Below are 21098 nucleotides of genomic sequence, written 5' to 3' on the forward strand. Positions count from 1 at the left end.
ATATTTTTAAATAACCTTTGGGTAAACTCAAAGGACTTAAATCACTCCCCCAAAGTGTTGGCACTGTTAATAGACTTTCCAGGGATGCCTGGGTGCCTCAATGGTTGAGCATCTACCTTCAGCTCAGGGCATAATCCCAGGGTCCTGGGATAGACTTCCACATCGGGCTCTGCCTATGTCTCTGTCTTTCTCTCTGTGTCTCTCATGAACTAAAAAAAAAGAAGAGGAAAAGAGAAAAAATGAGTGGGAAATATCAGAAAGGGAGACAGAACATGAGAGACTCCTAACTCTGGGAAATGAACTAGGGGTGGTGGAAGGGGAGGTGGGCAGGGGGTGGGCATGACTGGGTGACGGGCACTGAGGGGGGCACTTGATGGGATGAGCACTGGGTGTTATTCTATATGTTGGCAAATTGAACACCAATAAAAAATAAATTTATTAAAAAAAGAAGACTTTCCATACATGTGACCAAAACCAAATCATCTTTTAGAAACTTGCACGTTGACTTTCTCAACTGTGTTCTGTAAAATGATTATTGCTGTTACTTGCTAGCAGAAATGACTTCTCTCATCTGAGTACTCATAGCCCTGTTGGTGTTCTTTTCCAGGGATATGTCTCATTTGCATTAATGGGAGGGTATTGTAGCAGAGCCATTTCCTGATTGGTGCCAAGCTGAAAATAGATCACATGTCCCAGGTTGGCAGGAACAGGAATGCTAAGCACAGCATAGTCTCCCCTTCTGCTGCAGGTCAAGTCTCTTCCTATTCAGGAGGCCTAGGCCCCTGTCTTTTATTTGATCTAACACAATGGACAGGTGGTATGTTGTGTCTGTGTGCTAGTAGGTGAATTTTAATGACATTTCAAGGCATTCTGAAAAAAATAAGTAATTTTTTGGATTGCTTTTGTCAAAGAATACAATTATTTGACATAAGTCTCATTGAAAACAGATGTGGAAACATGCAATTCTGACTTTTTTACTATCCTTCCCTGGAGGGTCTTGGCTTATGCCAATCTGAATTTTAATGTTGAAAGTTTTAGTCTCTTGTTTTCAGGTATGTTGTCTTTAATATATAGGAAAACATCAGGGGAGGACCCTTGAGCAGCAGCTAACAGTGTTAAAGGCAAGACTGAACCATCAGAGGGCTAAATAAATATGAAAGATTTGTTTTTAGATCAAGGCCTCCCATAGGACAGGACTGCTGTACATGCATCCTGAGGTAGTGGCTGGGGCCAGTGGTTTGGGGCTTGGGAAACTGTTTTTATCATAAGCTCTTTCTACCACTTTGGCATATTCTCTTCTTTTTGTTTCCTTCTCTATTAAACAAGAATGCCAATATCTGACCTTGACCTCAATTTGAGAGTCCTCTAAAGAACCCTTGTTTTTGTTTATGTGTGTGAGACTCAAGTATAGATCCCAGGTAGCATTTTATATCCCTCCTTTATCTCCCAGCAGTGGCTCTCCATGATTTGCCCATGAATTTCCTGGCCCTAGAAACAGATCAGTTGAAATGGATTACCTGTTGGCCAGATATGGTGTCTCCTTGAAGTGAATAAGCTGGGTGGCCTGCACAGGGAGATCCTGACTACTACACCCTCCCGGTGTAATATTTTTGTCCCCATCTCATAGAAGCATGTCTTTTTCTACTGGAACATTTGATGGAAAATCCAAAGTGTCTGAAGAGATAAGTTAGAAGGGAAGTGTCCCTAATTTTCTTCCTGACGTGCGTTAATGTTCATAAAGAGTGTCTCTAGGTGGCAGGACCAGTCGCTGTTACAGACTGGACATTTGTGTTTCTCTCTTCTCTAAAATTCATATATTAAAGCTCTAACCCCCATTGTGACTGCATTTGGAGATAGGGCCTGAGAGGACATAATGAATGTTAAATGAGGTCATAAAGGTGGAGCCCTAATCATAAAGGTTTGGTGCCTTTAGAAGAAGAGAGATATCCAAGATTTCTCTCGCCACTGTGTGAAAACAGCAAGGAGGCGGCTGTCTGCAATCCAGAAAGGGAGTTCTCACCAGAAACTGACCATCCCAGACCCTGACCCGGGACTTCTAGCCTTCACAGCTGTGAGAAATATATATTTCTGTTGTTGAAGCCACATAGTCTGTGGTATTTTGCCATTGCAGCCTCAGCAGACTAACAGTCATGAAAACCCTCCAGCAGCAGCCACTATAACTGGGCAGGAGGAAATCCAATCACCTTTTGAGATGACTTGTCAAGTAGGTATTCACCCTAACTGGTCTCAAACTAATCCTCTTAAATCATTTCTTGGGAAAGCACAAATGCTCGGTGAACAACAACAGAGCAGATTATTATTATTTTTGTCCTTAGCTATGTGAGCTATTGTTCCAATTTTCTGTGAACCTTATGCAGATCCCAACTCTCCAGATGTTCATCGACTTTATAGGAAGTATGCCTTGAGACCCATATTAAAATTTCCTGAAAGCAGATAAATCATATTTACCATGGATATGTGCATCTGTTATTATTATTGGTGCTCATAAACATTTTGTTGCATAATTAGTAAATGAATGAATAGATTAGTAATAAATGGAATCTGAACTACTATGGTGTCTGGTCAATATTCCAGATTATTCCACATTTCTTCTGTCTTTGCAATAGCCATCTTTACCCAAAGTTTTCTATCTATTTTTCTTCAAATAACCTAAAGAAGCCTGACCAGGGTATCTTCATTCAGTTCTAATCTGGAAAAGATGGAAGATTTAGAAGTGGGCATCTCAAAGACCATTCCTCTTACATGTACAATGTAGTCCTCAGGATCTCTATGTGTGGATGGCTTTCCTGCCCCCCTCTCCATCATAGCTGAGATGTTCAAATCATTTCAATCAGTTTCATATGCTTCAAAGGCATGCAATATTCTAGTTCTATGCTCAAGAACTGCCTCTTCTATATTACACTTCAATATTCTACTAGTTCTAAGCTCAAGTTGCCTCTTCTATTTGGAAATATCAGAATACTCAATTCACAGAGGTTGAATCAACAGCTGTATTTTTCTTTTCATAGTTGTTACAAAGTCTAGAGGTAGACTGTCCAGGGCTGATATCCTGATTCAATGATCTCTGAGCTCTGTTGTTTTGTTTTTTAAAATATTTTCCAGATGGCTTCTGCCCCTTCAGGCATAACATCTGCTTTCTAGTCAGTAAGAAATGGGAAGGGCACATCTTTGCCTTTTAATTTTTGAACCCATAATCAATCCCAAGGAATTGTGCCTATGTCTTCTTGGCCAGAACTACATTGTATAGCTGCCCCTACATGCAAAGACAAGAGGAAGGAAAAGAAGAACTTGGTTAAGAATATGTATTGAATGAACCAACCTTGTGTATCTTTAAGTAAGAAGAGGAAGATTTTGGAGAATCCCAAATAAGAATTAGAGGTAGAAAGAAAAGTAGCTTCTGAGAGTTCAGCAACAAGAGATTATGGGCATTCCTCTCACAGCCCCATTTTACTTAACTCCATGGAGGCTCAGGTCTGTGTTACTTTGTTCCAATCTGAATGGCCAACCCAGGATCACCACGTGTCCCTTCATATGTGAACCAATCAGGATTGGGGGTCTGCTAACTGAGGGTGAGGATTGGGTAGTTCAAATGTGCACTCATATATCTAACCTTTAGAAGTGGTTTTAGAGAACTTGGAGAATAGATCTTTGGTCTAAGCATCCGAAGGTGGGCTTGAATCCCAGTTCTGGGCCATGACTTTGGGCAAATCATCCCTTAGACTTTCATCACCTCATCTGTGAATAATAGAAATATCCAGGGGTGTCTGGGGGACTCAGTCAGTTAGGTGTCTCCCTTCGGCTCAGGTCATGATCCCAGGGTCCTGGGGATCTGCTTCTCCTTCCACCCCTTCCCCCTGCTTGTGATCTCTCTCTGTCTCAAATAAATATATAAATAAATTTTTTTAAAAAATGAAAATATTCACAAATTAAGTGAGAAAATGGAATAAGTACTGTCTGACAGGGATGAAGGCATACATTTATAGGTGTTACTATGTTTATAGAGCAGTGCTAAGATGTCCCTGCCTTTTCTGGTCATGGATTAGTTTCATGTGACTGAACATCTTATGAATATAGGCAATTAATATTATAATTAATTACAATTAATTATACAATTAATAATAAAGAGTCTTCTATAGTCCATCCTTAGATTTTTTTCAGACCTGTTGTCACCTCTTCTCAGCCATGTTCTCTTTCATGAGTGGGTGAAGAGATATATGTATGTATATGGGGCACTTGTCTGCTGGAAACAGGAGCCATATCTCTTGATCCCATCTGCCTTGGATGTGAATAGTGAAGGCAAAATCTGATTTCACCCTGCTCACTGGAGATCACACAGCACCCAAAGAGTTAAAAACAATATTCACATGAGCTGCACAATCATGTCTCTCTAATGCTGTCCAATGAGATAGTCACTTGACCATACTACATTCAGTGAGGTAATGGTCCCACATGTACCCTCTCCTCCTTGGTGGAAGATGCATAAAATATAAATAAATGATCAAGTTACAGTATGAACTCTGAATGACCAATTTTGGTTCAAGCAAAGGCCTTCTCCTACCTCACAGTTCCCTGATGATAAATCTTTCAGCAACAGGTTGATCCCTCTCAGAAACAGAAACTTATCAGGATGGAGTGAATGCGAGTTGGAGGCCCAAACACACACGCAACCACAGACTAATGGCTTTGAATATGTTTCTTCTTTCAAGAGCCTTTGGTTGAGGCTTTGGCTGCCACTGGAAGGGAAAGAAAAGGGAACAGGTTGTAATGTCAATAGCAAATGCAATAGACCATCTGCAAAAGACAGCTACTGATCTGACTTCCACACTATGCTAGTTACAAAATTAAAGGGACAGGACAGGGCTCCTACTACTAAAGAGAATGGCAGTATCATCTTCAATTTCTCCATCCTCTCAGTTTTCCCTTGGGGTAGATTTTTAAAGTCTGTCATGAGTCTTTGCAAATTCATAAAGCAACTTGCATGTGCTATCTCATTTTACTCAGGTCTATCTGCATTCCATGGGAAAAGGAGAATGAAGGAATCAGGGCTTTGACATTTCTCAAGGGATTCTTTGGTGACAGTCTGCAAGGGATTGATGGGGAAGGAAGTAGACATAAGCTTATAAAGCTGCTGCTTTGACCAGAAATGGAAACCACTCTTTCCCATGGGAATGTTGGTTTTTGATAAAGAAATAGGACAAGGTTATTCTGCTTTGTCTTATTTTTTTGGTTACCCTGGTGTTTGCTTTTCCCTCCCAACTAAGTCGGGCCACACTGCATTAAAGTGACCAGTACATCTCTTCTTAGGCAGATATTGTCTAAGTGCCACCAACTCCTGCTCTTGATGGAGCCTTTAGTGTTGGATCTGGCTGATGTCCTTCTTGATCCAAAGGCTGCCTCTGTGGTCCAATGGGCTGGCTACCTGACCTTTAAACTTCAGCCACCCTGGGCCTGAGACTCAAGTTTTCTGGTCACCACTGGCTTGCAAGTCTGTACTCTCTTGAGTTATTAACAGGGTAGGGTTCTGGGTAGCACCTACTGCTTCTTTGTGTGAATACCAGGCTCCCTGCTTTTGGCAGACCAACTGGAAAGCATCCCTCTGTGGACTGAAGCAGCTGAACCAGGGTACTTGTAAAGTTCAGGCTTTTACTCAGCCTCCAGGTGTACCCCTCCACCTTCACACAGATACACGCTGTGGGCCTCGTTGGTGGCAACACCTTTCACCTTTCTTTTTGCTGGTGTCACAAAAAGGTTGGCCACAGGGTCAGTCAGTCAGTGCTCATTCTCCAGGCTCCTTTGGCTTCTGCATCAGGCAACTGTAACATCATGGCATGGACAGGGACAGCTCAGCTCTTGTTACAGAGACTTTAAACTCATTCATTTATTCAACAAATACTTATTAAACATCTCCCACATTCCAGGCACATATAAGGTGGTGGAGCACAGACATGGTCCTGGTGCTCATGGCCCTCATAGTCTAGGTGGACCACAAAGTAATTTCATAATATACAGTGCTAAGGAAGTTAATGAAAATAACATCAATGAGGGAGTGAGACTTGGATTGGAGAAGTAATAATACCAAGAAGGATAAGACAGCCAAGGTCAAGAGGATGAGCAGTCTGATCTGAAAGAAACCCTTCATGTGTCAAGTCTACAAGGCAAAAAAGGACAGACACATGCCAGGAACCAAGGAGTGTGAGGGAACATAGCTAGCAAAGGAGAGAAGACATGGAATTAGGTTATTGGAATGTGCACAAGACAGACGATCACAGTCCAGATTAAGGCTTTTCAGCAGTTTTATTCATGTAGTGGAAGGGATTAAAAGGCTTTAAGCAGGGTAATGTCATGGTTTGGTTTCGGATTCATGAAGATTGCAAGGCTGATAGCTCTAGTTGTAGTATGTTGTATTTTCTGCCTTGTGTAGCTGTATGATGAACCTCCCAGGCTGAACCTCCCTAAGTGTAAGGGCAGTGGACTCCACACAATTAGAGTCCCTTATCCCCATGCCTTTTTCATCATGGCCATTTGCCTATGTCTTCACAAAATACTAAATCCCACATCTACAAGGGGACCTTTTTAACCTGGGTTTCCCTCTTCACATTACAGGATTGTTTATTTTGGTGACCACAATTCTTGGTCACCCTGCTTTGAAGAATGAAGAGGTAGTCTAGACAAAGAGTGGTGGGCAGCAGAGCAAAGTTTATTGAGTGGTAGTAAAGTTTATTGAGTACAGAGCTCCTGAAGAGGTAGGGGACTGAAGAGAGTAGCCACTGGAGTTTCTAAGTCTAGGGGTTTTTATGAGCTTGTTGGTGGGCTGTTTTAATCTAATTAACCCTCCATGTGCCTGTCACCCAATCAGGTTTTGTCAACTACCACGTGGGAAAGGGTAGAGGGCTCCTTCCAGGGCGGTGTAAAATCCTTTTACGGGTAGTTTCCTCTTAGGGCAGGGACCCCTCATCCCAGCCTGCCTTTCTTCCAACTGTCCTTCGTCATTAGCATTTCTCGTTTTCAAGCTCCAAGACATCCATAAGCAAACGTCCTTGGGACCCTTTTTCCCATTTGTGAAAAAAGTGTGATTCATGTCACTTTATAACCAATCACTAACTCTTTACCAAGATTCAAACCTGACCTCAAACTACCTGTGAACTCCATACATTGTATGTGTTAAGCTAAAGACCAGAAATGCTGTTGCATTTACCTTTATGTCAGTACTAAATATGTGTTTGTATTTTTTCCAAGTGCTCCATTCTTTCCAGACCGCAGAAGGTCAGCACACGGTGGTCTGATGAGCTGCTTGGAGTGTGTGTCATCAATGGGCCCTCCTGGAGATGCCGCGGCTGTGCAGTCCCCTCAGGGGCCAGGCTGCATCTGGTGAAACTTCATTTCAACACAGGTGTTGGTGACATGGTCACGTCATGTAGAAATGAGAGATTCAGTTGCTCCTTCCCTTGGTGGCCTGTCTACACAGCTTCATGAAGGGAGGAATGGAGAAATTTCTGTCCCTCCACCCAAAGACATTTTAAGAAGGAAGAATAAATCCAAGCACCTGGAACCTTCAGTCAAGTCACATTTTTATCTATCCCATTGGTGTAAGGGGAATGTGAAAGACTGAATCATACTTGAAGGATAAAGCTAGCTGTCTAGAGATCTTTTGGGAACAAAAGTTTTACTGAAACTGTCGTATAGTCAAGGTGATGTAGTTTTGGAATACAGGTGAGGTTTTGTGGGGTGAGGTCTGGAACAGATGACCAAGAAAGAATTCTTGAGGTGTCTTTGGTGCAAAAAGGTGATTTTATTAAAGCACTGGGTAGGACCTGTGGGCAAGAAAGAACTGCACCAGGGTTGTGAGGAGCAACTGATTATATCCTAAGGGGTTAGAGGAGGTAAGGAAAAAGGGAGGTTTTCAAAAGAATTTTCAATGCTAAAGAGAGCAAGATACTGGAGGCCTTGCCAGTATCAAGTTAAGGTTGTTTTCCCCTCTAGTAAAGGATTAACATTAAGACAGTTGGGAGCTTCCTGGAGGAATGTCATAGGTATCCCACCCAGGAGTGGCAGTTGTGACAATCTCTGAACTGCTTTTGGAAGATAGTGCAGTTGAATAGCTCTGTGGTCCCATTCTGTAAAATTCAAGTCCAACAGCCTTCTTTGATTCTGTTCCACCCTTTCTGCCCCCACCACCCCCTTAGCTCAAACTAGCAGTATGTCAGCTGATATAATCCCATTTCTATTCTCCCTTCTGTTGAGGTAGCAGATTAAGCTTATAAGTAGAATTAAGGATCTCCTGTCATATGGTTGTTGAGCCACACCCTTAATGTTCTGTTCAAAAGTTTTTTCATTTTTTTTTCAGTGTTATTGAGAATTTTCCAAACTTTCAAGTTCTGGTTCCTTGGTGCTTAGAATTGTTTCTTCAATTGACTCTCTTCTTTTTTCTTTGAGAGGTCAGAAGGAACCAAACCACTCCAACACTTCACTTAGAAATCTCCTCAGCTAAATAATCAATTTCATCACTTGCAAGTTCTACCTTCCACAAAACACTAAAACACAATTTGGTCAAGTTCTTTGCCACTTTATATAAAGGATCATCTTCCCTCCAGGAGGCTGAAGGTCCAAAGATCTGCAGTCAGCAAGTTGGCCACCCAGGAGATGAGGGTTAATGGTGTAAAGTCCAATCTGACTTCAATGTCTTGAGAACAAGGAAAGCCAGAGATGCAAGTGTTGTATAGTTTTGGTCTTCCAGTCCAAGACCAAGAAATGTCAATGTCTTAGCTCAAGTAGTCAGGCAGGCCAAGTTCCCTCTTACCAGCCTTTTTGTTGTATTCAGGTTAATTGATAGGATAAGGCTCACCCACATCCAAAAAGGTAATTTGCTTTACTCAATTTACCAATTTAAAGGTTCATCTCATCCAGACACACCCAGAATAACCTGTGACCAAATGTCTGGATGCCTCATAGCCTAGTCAAGTTGACACAAAAATAACCATCACAAGGATGTGATACCTAAGATTCTCATCCTTTCTGTTGATCTTTTATAAAAGAAAGAAACTTCTTTCTTTTATTTTATTTATTTATGTATTTATTCATAAGAGACACAGAGAGAGAAGCAGAGACATAGGCAGAGGGAGAAGCAGACTCCCCATGGGAGCCTGATGCTGGACTTGATCCCAGGATCCAACCTGAGCCAAAGGCAGATGCTCAACCACAGCCACCCAGATGCCCCTCTGTTAATCAGTTTCTTATCTGTAAAATAGGGATGGTAATAAAACAAACCTTATAGAGTTACTTTGAAGAACAAACTATTTAATGCATATTAATAAGCACTTAGCAGTATCAGGTCTACAGTGAGGGCTCAATACATGATGGCTATTCCTATCACTGGGTTGTACACATCATCAGGTAACAAGTCTACATAGGAAGTTAAATTTTCATAAATGAGTTCAATTCCTCCTGATTATTCATAACTGTAATGTCGAATGTCTTAGTCTCAAGCATATTGTTTTAGGACAACACAAATTGGCATTATACCTATAAAAACTAAAAAACCTTGCTGGACTCTTCTGCAGTATACTGAGTGATGCTTGCTTTAGAAGCACCTTCAAACCAGTTAAAAAAATGCACACTTCTGGCTCCACACAAAAAACATAGCAGCACCTATTGGGCAAGTGGTCCAGGGATCTGTGTTTTTTAAGAGACACAGATAATGTACACAAAATGTTTAGAACTACTGCTCTGATGGAACTCTGCACAGGCTACTGATTCAATATTTCCTTTGTTTTATTAAATTTATGTAAATGTGCTTTAATGTTATTACACCATTTGAGTTTTTTTTTTTTTTTTTTTTTTTTTTTTTTTTTTACCATTTGAGTTTTTGTTAGCATTTTATTCCTCTGGTTGTATTGTATTCCTTTAGAGTGGAGTTCAGGGCAGTTTTCGGCTTTGGTTGATGCTTGTAGTCTAATGGCTCCTCACCCCCACCTTGTTTTCTGCTGCTGAGTACATCATCCCCTTGCTACCCTCAACCATAACAGTCCTGCCCACTCCCTTCTGATTTAATTCTGTATTGTAGTACCTTCTCTCCCCTTCACCCCCTAGATGATTTAAGCTGTTTTTATTCTTTCTAGAACCAACACATCTGTCATGTATTTCCCTCCAATTTAAAAACAAAAAATCACTGGTTACTGAACATAAAGTCATGCCTACCCTAGGTGATCTTTTTTGTTGTTGTTGTTGTTTTTGTTTTGTTTTGTTTTGTTTTGTTTTGTTTTAACTGGCATTAGCTTGGTGAGCCTGGATTTTCTGGGCCTCTACTGTCTGACACTGCTTTGATTTGGGTCAGGTCCCTAAACTCAGAGTAGACAGAGATGCCTCTCAAGCCTCGGTTTGTGTATATAATTGCTTAATCTTGTGAATTAAAGTAAACTTTGTGGTTCATCCACAATTTCCCATTTTTATAGACTACTCTTCCTCCATGAACACAGGAAATTAAGCTGTGGTTATTACTGAGGAAGTGATAGAGTTCAAAGTGTGTTAACAATGGACTGTGAGTAGATTGGAAAATATTTTTCTGTCTCTATTAGAATTGTATCTATGAGTGTCTTACTAGTCAGAAATAAACTAGTCAAGTTTATTTAACCTAAACAAGAAATTTTCTGGAGGATATTAGAGAGCTTCCCAAAACGCCAGGCTCAGAGGACATATAGGAACCAAAGGAGACTACAAACCCGATTCTATAGCAGAATGCAGGCTAAGAGTTCTGGGTTGTGTCCCTGCAGCCTGTGACTTTCATATTCAGAGCCCCAGGCAACAAGTTCTGATTGGCTGAACTTGACCAGGTGTTCACTCTCCTGCTGACTGCTTCTATAGTGGAAGATGAGCCTTACTCCTCTACCTCAGGGTTCTTCTCAAATACTAAGAACATTTGGATATTGTAGCCTCAAATGACAAAAATCTCCCCCAAACATGATTCCCACTGTAGTAATAATACCCATCAGTTTTTGAGGACTTATATGTTCCACATGTAGAATCTCTAATCCTTACCACAACATAAGATAAGATATGATAAGATATAAGATAATCTTTACCACTTATACTCTAAAAAAGATAGCAATCCCCACCCCCATTTTTTACAGTTGAAGAAACATATGAAGAGGTTAAGTAACTTCCCTATGGTCATAGAAGTGATAAGTGATGAACCAGGGCTTATCTGATCCGGAATTGATGGCCTGTCCATTCTATCACAACACCACCTCCAAGCATTATCTTCACCTGAATTTTTTCCCTGTATCTCAAGTAAGTTACACAAATAGTACTTGTTTTTTAGCCATTACATCCATATCTGCATAAGAACGGGTATTAACAAAATAACTTCGAAGGCTCCTTCCATCTGTGTCATTCTCTGTTTTTATAAATGTACTCTAATGGCTACCACTTATAAATGGCATTAAGTGTATAACTACAGAGCTGATTTGGAAGATGTTAGTGGAACCATTATTGCTATCAGGTGTGAGGCTGTTTTCTTTGGTCTTGTGCAGCTTTCTCTGAAAGACATACTTCCTCTGCCAAGTCAGGTCCCTGAAATCTGTTTGGAAACTAAACGCAGGGCTGTGTCCCTGTGGAAGTGGCTGTCAAACATACAATTCCTGCTGTCTGGCTGGTGACATGCTAATCACCCTTTGTTCTTCTAAATGAACACATCTCAGCAGAGACTCAAAGAAACTTTCAAGCAAGAAGGCGTTTGTGTCCACCATTTTTACGGGGACGAAGCAAGGGGTGGTTGTGTTCAAGCAATCACTCTTGATATTCTCTTGGGTATATGTGGTTTTAACTAGAAAGTAAAAGGTACTTGGGCACTTTTGCAGAACCATATCATTGGCTTCAGTCTGGAACTCCTGTCTGAAACTGCAATTAGCACTAGGCTACTAATAGTCATGAGCTCTGAGTGTGTTCCTTCTTCAGGAGGAGCAGTTCATGATACATTTATTCAACTGTGTTGTAAATGGAAGTTTATGGAGAACCTGCTTGGGGTAAAGATTGTATCAGTGTTAAGAGTTTACTTGGAAAAAAAAAGACAACATTCTCAGCACAGGAGGGAGTAGACATTAAAACAAATAACAAAAATGCAGAGTGATGGAAATGTTGTGTTATGAATGCCTGGAGAATGCACAGAAAAGAGAACTACTAGATGTTAGGGGGTAAACTGGAGAAAAAATCTCAGAAGAATCTATATTTGAGTGTAATCATAATGAAAACAATTTTACCCAGAAGATAAGGAGGAGGGTATTTGAAGACTGAAAGACAAAAGCCTGCAAGTGTCAGGACATATGAAGTTTGGGCGATTGTGAGTTGCTTAAGAGGGGAGTAATAGCTGAGTGAAAGGAGAATTTTAAAAGGAGCTAAAACAGGTCATGATGGGAACAGTCATACAAATCAGGTGAAGGTGTGTTTGGATCATGTTAATAGGGGACCATTGAAGGTTTTTACATGGGAGGTTGATGTGATCAGACTATATTTTAGAAAGATCAGGAGGATGGATTAGAGCAAGAAGGGAAAATAGCCCTTACAGAGAGTCAAATTCCAGGTACAATTTTACTCTTTTGACAAAAATTTACAGAAGTGTGAGAAGACACATTGTTTTTTAATAGTCACTTCAAAAATATGAAAGCCATGAAGATCTGATATGAAAATGTGTAGTATTTTCATTAGGAAATAAATACAGTGCTTATTTTCTTTTACTGGTTTGCAACCTTAAAAAAAAAAAAAAGCAGTGAGCCAGTACAATGTACCTTGACTTTTTATGACATAAGTTTTATATAGCATGAGTCAAATTTTATTCTATAATCTATAAAATAATTACCAACAAAATCTTCAATTATAGTGGGTTAATAAGTTGTTAAAGAATACTGTTTCTTATTTGAAAGCTTTCACACTAGTTGTCTAGCCACTAAAAGTGCTTACTTAACATTCAGTGCTATATTTAAGAATGACTTTTGAACATCTACTATGTACCATTGAACTAAATCAGAAGATGTGAATGTACACTGCTTTAAGACATGTCAAAATGAATAAGTGTTTTAGTAAGCTGTTCTATTTCTAATACAAGGAAGTAAAAAAAAAAAAAAAAAAAAAAAAAAAAAACAATGATCAAGTCTCCAGTGTTAAGATGGGAAAAAACGAAAACACTTCCAGTTTAGTCCACTCATCACCATGGTTTCATCATCTATTACACAGTAAAACAAACATAGCCACTGACTATAACCCTTAATGAGCATATGTGACTCTGATAATATTTATCAGGTTTATTTGTTTGAGGCCAACTGAAATGAAAAGAAAACAGTACAGCATTGGGTCATTAGTCTCTTCTGACGTGTGCTTTAATGCTAAGGAAAACATTAGTAGCTTATTTTTAGCAAGTACCTTCATCCACTAAAGTGATAATGGCCCAAGGAATAATCCCTGGGATAGAAAACAGAAATTCCCAGAATTAAGCTTTCTTGCTCATCTGTTCTATAGCTGTAGGAAATCTATCAGCATTGTCATTTCTCTTCAGCATCAAGGAATGTTTTACTTCAGACCATTATGCAATTCTCTCAAACTAGATTGCCTTTAACCTTCACCTCTGCTAAGTCAAGGTCCTCACAGCCAAAAGAAATGAAAAATGTCACCTTCCAGGAAGCCTCTTTACCTAAAACAAAGTCATCCCTAGTATCTTGTATTATTTTCACTTATATAATCTACTCCGTATTCTTTATTCAAAAATGCTATTTAAAAACTTATACAGAAATGATAGAAGCAAAACATTGTTCTAGGGCACATACTGATGTTATATGGGGAAGGCAGCAAATAGATAAAGAAAATAGTTTCTTTCTTACAAGGGTAACAAATCCGGGAGAGATAATAAATAGGATCAAAAAAAGGGTTCTCAATATTATTTCACCTCAGCATCTGATAAGGATGTATCTAACACCTTGTCACCAATCCCAAGGATTCACCATTGATTGACAAAAGTATGTGAACATGATGAAGTGGTCACATTCCAGGCTGGTGGAGTGGGAGGAGAAGGGGATATGGGAAATAGTTTGAAATTTATCAAAAGGCATCAGTAATTCAAATCAGGGCCTTTGAAATAAAACATATATGGCTTAAAATATGGGGTCTTCTACTACCTGTGTGACTTTGATGAACTACACAATCATTTTGAAACTCATAATTACTATCACTAAATGAGTTACTATGAAAGGATGTATTATAATGTCCAGTTTATAGGTTCTCAATAAAGGATATTTATTGTTTTGTTGCTATTATTTTATGCTTTTTGGAGGGAAGCATAGCCCAGTGAAGAACTATTTAACCCAGTGAAGAATCATTGTATTAAACTGTGAAATGTCCACCAGGAGAAGCACAGAATATGCTGGTAGTTCAGAAGAAAAGGAGTTCTATGGTGTTGGAGAGGGGATCAGAGAAGGATTCCTGAAAGAGGTGAGCAATACAGCTTGTTTTTAAGGGTCAGTTATGATTTGAAGAAGCAGTGGTGAAGGAAGTAGACCATCCAACCATGAGCCAAATGATAAATGGAAAGCTTTTACATATTTCTTTTTTGGTTTTCTAACATGAATTCCAGGCATTTGTTGGATATCTCACCAGAAATGGTAAGCTTCTGAGAGCAGGAACCATGATTTTACTCTTTATCATCCCCAAAAAGGAGCCAGCATAAATAAAATAAATACTTCTGTTGACAATCTGGGGTCTATGCAGAAACCATTCTTATAACCAAGATATTGATTAATACATTGTAAAAACTCTTTATCTCTTTCTCAAAAAGAGAATAGGAAGGAGATGGTTCAAGAAGGCAGTGTAGGGAGATCCTGAACCCACCTTCTCCCATAGACACAACAAGTCTACAGATATATCTGAAATAATTTTCTCTAAAAAGTCCTAAAAACTAAATGACTGACACCTGCATAGCAAAGAATAAAAGGGCCACATTAAAATAGGAGAGGCAGAGAAACACTCTTACCCAGGTGTGGCAACACACCATCGGGAGAAATGTCAAAAATATGGAACCACTCCATGAGGAATGGGGGTTTGTTCCTCACAAACAAACTTAAAAAAAAAAGACTTTATTTATTTGAGAGAGAGAGAATGCCTGAGAGAGGAGCAGAAGGGGAAGGGGAAGGAGGGGGACAAGCAGAAACCACACTGAGTGAAGAGCCCATCACGGGGCTTGATCTCACAGCACTGTGATCATGACCCTAACACCATGACCTGAGCAGAAACTAAGAGTTGACTGCTTAACTGACTGAGTCACCTAGGCACTCCAGGACCCCAGCTTTTAAGTCCTGTGTCAAAGAGACAGTCCTCTCCAAACATAAAACCAATAGAAATGATGTCCAGGAAAAACATAGAACTGTAAGGAATGGAGAATCCACTCATAAAGGATTACAACAATAACTCACCCTGAGAACCAATGCCAAAGCAGCAATTTGAAAACTGCCTAAACTATATGTGAAGTAGAGTCACTAATCTTAAAGTGATGGCTAGAGAGTTAAAACCCTGTTAGGATTCTCTCCAGGGATGGAAGCACTGCTAGACACTTGTTTGTTTTCTTGCAATTTCATTCTACCTTTCTAATCCTAATGCTGGTGGAAGCCATTTTGAGACTCTTCATCTAACCCATTAGCACAGGTGGATTGCCCTCAGCCCTCTATAGTCCAGCTGCACCACAGTTGGCTGGGCAAGGTCCTTACCCTTCTTCTTTGGTGCTCCAGCTGTGCCACAGCTGGGCAAGTGCCCCACCCCCTGCACCTGTAGCCACAGCCCTCCCACAGCTGGCTAGCATACACAGTCCACACAAGGGATATCCCTGGAACATCTGGATCTGGTAGTAAGGATTGCAATCCTGGGCCCCATGTCATCTCTTACACAAGGCCATTCCTTCAATGTTGGGAGAGAGAGATTTCTCACCTAATACAAACATACAGAAACAGGCAAAGCAAGAAGACAGAGGACTTTTGTGTTCTAAACAAAAGACCAACAAAGTCTTAGTAAAGACCTTAATGAAATGGAGGTAAGTAATCTACCCAAAAGAGTTCAAAGCAATGGTCATAAAGATGCTCATCAAGCTAGGGAGAAGAAAGAATGAACACAGAATTTCAACAAAGAGAAAAGACAAGAAAGAACAAAACAGATGTAACAGAGCTGAAGAATACAATATCTAAACTGAAAAATTTACTAGACAGGTTCAATAGCAAATTGGAAGAAACAGAACAAATTAGTGAGCTGGAAAATGAAACAATAGAACTCATCCCAATAAATAAAAAGGAAAAAATTTAAAGAAAATATCATAAAGGACCTATAGGACAACATAAAGTGGAATAATATTCCCATTATAGGGGTTCCAGAAGGAGAAGAAAGAAAAATAGGCAGGAAACTTATTTGAAAAAAATCTTGGCTCAGAACATCCCTAGTCAGGGGAAGGAAACAGAAATCCAGGTCCAGGAAACCCAGAGGAAATCCCAAAAAACCCACACTAAGGCACATTATAATTAAAATGTTATAAATTACTAATAAAGAGAGAATCTTAAGAGCAGTAAGATAAAGGGGGAAAAAAAACTTATTACATACAAGGGCAATACCACAGTGCTATTAGAAGAGTTTTCATCAGAAACTTTGCAGGCCAGAAGAAAGTGGCATGACATACTCAAAGTACTAAAATAGAATAAAATAAATAAATAAAATCCCAACAAAGAATACTCTGCCCAGTAAGGTGATCATTCAGAATTAAAGGAGATACAGAGTTTCTAGACAAACAAAAGTTAAAAGAGTTCATCACCACTAAATTAGCCCTACAAAATTTTTAAAGGAACTTCTTTTAATGGCCAAGGCCATAATTAGCAGCCAGAAATTAAGAAAGGAAACAATTTCATGAGTAGAGCAAGCATACAGTAAGGCAGTAGAGCAAACACGTATAAAACTATACTAGCTTTATACTAGGTTAAAAGACAAAAATATTAAAATCAGTTGTATCTAAAAAGTTAGTTAAAGGGACTCCAAAATAAAAAGATGTAAAATATTAAAACATATACATAAAACAAGGAGGGAGCAGTTCAAATGAAGTTCTTTTAAAATGTGTTCAAATTAAGTGACCTCCAACTTAATATACACTGCTATATACTTAGGATGTTATATATAAATCTCATGGTAACCACAAACCAAAAACCTATAAGAAAGTCATCAATCACAAGCAAGGAGAGCAAGAGATAAAGAAAGAATCAGAGAAGAAATATGAAAACAATCAGAAAACAATGAACAAAGTAGCAATAAGTACATACCTATCAATAATTACTTTACATGTAAATAGTCTAAATCAATCAAAAAGATACAGGGTGATGAAATGGCAACAAAAACAAGACCCATCCATATATTATCTGAAGACACTCATTTCAGACCTAAACACACATGCAGACCGAAAGTGAAGGAATGGAAAAAGATATTCCATGCAAAATAAAGTGAAAATAAAGCTGAGGTAGCAATACTTACATCAGTCACAAAATAGACCTTAAAACGAAGACAGTAACGGAGACAAAAAGGACATTATATAATGATAAAGATAGCAATCCAACAAGAGGAAATAACAATTGTAAATATCTATGCACCCAACATCATAGCACCTAAATCCATAAAACAAATATCAATGAACATAAAGGGAGAGTTGACAGTAATACAATAATAGTAGGGGATTTTAACACCCAACTTGTATCAATGGATACGTCATCTAGGCAGAAAATCAATAAGGAAACAGTGTCTTCCAGCAGCACATTAGACCATATGAACTTAGACATACACAGAACATTCCATCTGAAAACAACAGAATACCCATTCTTTTTAAGTGCACATGAAACATTCTCCAGGATAGATCATATGTCAGGCCACAAAACAAGTCTCAATAAATTTAAGAAGATTGAAATCATATCAAACATCTTTTCTAACTATAATAGTATAAAACTATTTCAAAAAAATAAGAGAAAGAAAAGCTGCCAAACACATTGTATGAGGCCAGCAATATCATGATACCTAAACCAGACAAAGACACTACAAAAAAAGAAAACTACAGGCCAATATTCCTGGTGAACATAGATGCAAAAGTCCTCAACAAAATATTATCAAACAGGTCGAGAGAGAAACCCCTGCTGCCACCAAAATGGAGACCTTGTACCGCGTCCCGTTCTTAGTGCTTGAATGCCCCAACCTGAAGCTGAAGAAGCCGCCCTGGGTGCACATGCTGTTGGCCATGACGGTGTATGCTCTGGTGGTGGTGTCTTACTTCCTCATCACCGGAGGAATAATTTATGATGTTATTGTTGAACCTCCAAGTGTTGGTTCTATGACTGATGAACATGGACATCAGAGACCAGTAGCTTTCTTGGCCTATAGAGTAAATGGACAATATATTATGGAAGGACTTGCATCCAGCTTCCTGTTTACAATGGGAGGTTTAGGTTTCATAATCCTGGACCAATCGAATGCACCAAACATTCCAAAACTCAATAGATTTCTTCTTCTATTCATTGGATTCGTCTGTGTCCTATTGAGTTTTTTCATGGCTAGAGTATTCATGAGAATGAAAGTGCCAGGCTACTTGATGGGTTAAAAAATGTCTTTTGACAAGAAATCCGTGGATATTGGATTTGCTCCTGTTAATGAAGTTTTAAAGGCTGTACCAATCCTCTGATGTGAAATATGGAAAAAGTGAAGCAGCAGAAAAGAAGCATCTCATGAGAAATAGGAATCATATTAAAGCTTGAACTAGAATGTCTTCTTGGTATCAAAGAGACAAACTTCCCACAGTATTTCTCCTGCTGGCCTGTACTGACACACCAATGGCATTTAGTGGCATTTTCTTCTTAGTTTTTCATTTCTTAAAGAAAATATACTCCCATTTCCACAACTATAATATTGAATAAAGTGATTATTTCTTACAGCCCCCTTAACATTTTGTAGAGACGACATTTCTGACTTTCAAAAATTAATGTAAAATCAGGAAGCGAGATCCCATAAGCTGAGAACTCTGATCAGCTTTACCTATGGTGCTTTGCCTTTAAACAGTGTGACAGTACATTATTCAGATATGTGTGAGACTGTTTCTGCACAATAAGATGTATGAAAGGAGCAGAAATAAATAATTTTTCTAATTAAAAAAATATTAGCAAACAGCATTCAACAGTGTATTAAAAGGATCACTAACTGTGATCAAGTGGAATTTATTCCAGGGATGCAAGTATGGTTCAATACCACAAATCAATCAATGTGCTAACACCACATTAACAAAATAAAGGATATAAATTATGTGATCATCTCAATAAGATGGAGAAAAAACATTTGACAAAATTCATCATCCATTCTTAATGAAAACTCTCAACAAAGTAGGTTTAGAGGGAACATACCTCAACATGATAAGGTCATATATGATAAACTCATAGGTAATCATATTCAATGGTGAAAAGCTGAGGGTGCTTCCTCTAAGATCAGGAACAAGTCAAGGATGTCCATTCTTACCACTTTTACTCACCATAGTACTAGAAGTCTTAGCTACAACAATCAGAGAATAAAAAATAAATAAAAGGCATCCAAATGGGTAAGGAAGAAGTAAAACTGTCAGTATTTGCAGAGGACATGATACTATGAATAGAAAACCCTAAGGAATCCACCAAAAAAACTATTAGAAGTAATAAATGAATTAAGTAAAGTTGTAGCATACAAAATTAATATACAGAAATCTGTTGTATTTCTATATACTACTAATGAAGTAGCAGAAAGATAAATTAAGAAAACAATGCCATTCACAATTACACCAAAAAGAATAAAATACCTAGGAATAAACTTAACTAAGGAGGTGAAAGACCTGCATTCTAAAAACCATAAAACACTGATGAAAGAAACTGAAGATGGGATGAGCTCTGGGTGTTATGCTATATGTTGGCAAATTGAACTCCAATAAAAAAAAAATAAATTAAAAAAAGAAAGAAAGAAACTGAAGATTACACACATGGGAAGATGTACCAGTCTCATGGATGGAAATAATTAATGTAGTTTAAATGTCCATACTGCTTAAAGCATTCTACAAATTTAATGCAATCCCTATCAAAATACCAATACTATTTTTCTCAGAACTAGAAAATATAATCTAAAAACTTATCTATTTATATATTTTTTAAGATTTTATTTATTTATTCACAAGAGATACACAAAGAGAGACAGAGACATAGGCAGAGGGAGAAGCAGGCTCCTTGTGGGGAGTCCGATGCAGGGCTATTGATTCCAGCACCCTGGGATCATGATCTGAGCCAAAAGCAGATATTCAACTACTGAGCCACTCAAGTACTCCCCAAAACTTATTTAGAACCACAAAAGAGCCCAACCAACCAAGCAATCCTGAGAAAGAACGAAGCTGGAGGTATTATAGTGACAGATTTCAAAATATATTACAAAGCTGTAGTGATCAAAACAGCATGGTACTGGTACAAGACCCATCTATATATTATAAGACACACAGATTTATGGAACAGAATAGAAAGCCCAGAAATAAACCTATGCTTATGTGATCAGTTAATATTTGAGAAAGGAGGCAAGAATATACAATGGGGAAATGACAATCTCTTCAATAAATGGTGTTTGACGAACTTGACAGCTATAAGCAAAAGAATGAAGCTGGACCATATATCATGCATGTAATGAAAGTTACACCACATACAGAAATGAACTCAAAATGAATTAAGGACTTGAATCTAAGACATGAAACCATAAAACTCCTAGAAGAAGACATAGATAGTAAATTCCTTGGCATCAGTTTTATAATTATTTTCCTTTATCCAACTCCAAAGGTAAGGTCTACAAAACAAACAAAAGGGCAAAATAAGCACACGAGGCTAACCCTTCTCCACAGTGAAGGAAACCATCAACAAAACCAAAAGGCAAGTTACTGAATGGAAGAGGATATTTGCAAATTAAATATCAGATAAAGTGTCAATATCCAAAATATATAAAGAACTTCTAGCACTCAATAAAAAAAAATCTTATTTTAAAATGGA

The 21098-nt window shown here is 38.6% G+C and overlaps 3 long non-coding RNA genes and 1 pseudogene across 26 annotated transcripts in view; 2 read left to right on the plus strand and 2 right to left on the minus strand.

Moving 5' to 3' along the window:
* Nucleotides 1–1826, minus strand: part of LOC144293040 (uncharacterized) — a 48611-nt gene extending 46785 nt beyond the window's left edge. For 3 of the 8 annotated variants that reach the window (XR_013360489.1, XR_013360494.1, XR_013360495.1), the window contains exon 1: nucleotides 1518–1825. This is a non-coding gene — a long non-coding RNA (uncharacterized LOC144293040). Of the gene's footprint in view, nucleotides 1–1517 lie in introns of all 8 variants that reach the window. The other 5 variants (XR_013360492.1, XR_013360491.1, XR_013360493.1 and 2 more) reach the window with 4 other exon arrangements.
* Nucleotides 1827–1910: 84 nt separating this feature from the next.
* LOC144293041 (uncharacterized) overlaps nucleotides 1911–21098 on the plus strand; it is a 44057-nt gene continuing 24869 nt past the window's right edge. For 14 of the 16 annotated variants that reach the window (XR_013360497.1, XR_013360499.1, XR_013360502.1 and 11 more), the window contains exons 1-4: nucleotides 1911–2224; nucleotides 7258–7731; nucleotides 11145–11304; nucleotides 14333–14490. This is a non-coding gene — a long non-coding RNA (uncharacterized LOC144293041). The remainder of the gene's footprint in view (nucleotides 2225–7257; nucleotides 7732–11144; nucleotides 11305–14332; nucleotides 14491–21098) is intronic. The other 2 variants (XR_013360504.1, XR_013360512.1) reach the window with 2 other exon arrangements.
* The window catches only part of LOC144293044 (uncharacterized), a 76849-nt gene continuing 60323 nt past the window's right edge, over nucleotides 4573–21098 (minus strand). For both annotated transcript variants that reach the window (XR_013360517.1, XR_013360516.1), the window contains one exon: nucleotides 4573–4754. This is a non-coding gene — a long non-coding RNA (uncharacterized LOC144293044). The remainder of the gene's footprint in view (nucleotides 4755–21098) is intronic.
* LOC144293039 (oligosaccharyltransferase complex subunit OSTC pseudogene) lies at nucleotides 18083–18979 on the plus strand (annotated as a pseudogene).

The sequence above is a fragment of the Canis aureus genome, chromosome 21 (genome assembly GCF_053574225.1).
Source record: "Canis aureus isolate CA01 chromosome 21, VMU_Caureus_v.1.0, whole genome shotgun sequence".
Lineage (NCBI taxonomy): Eukaryota > Metazoa > Chordata > Mammalia > Carnivora > Canidae > Canis > Canis aureus.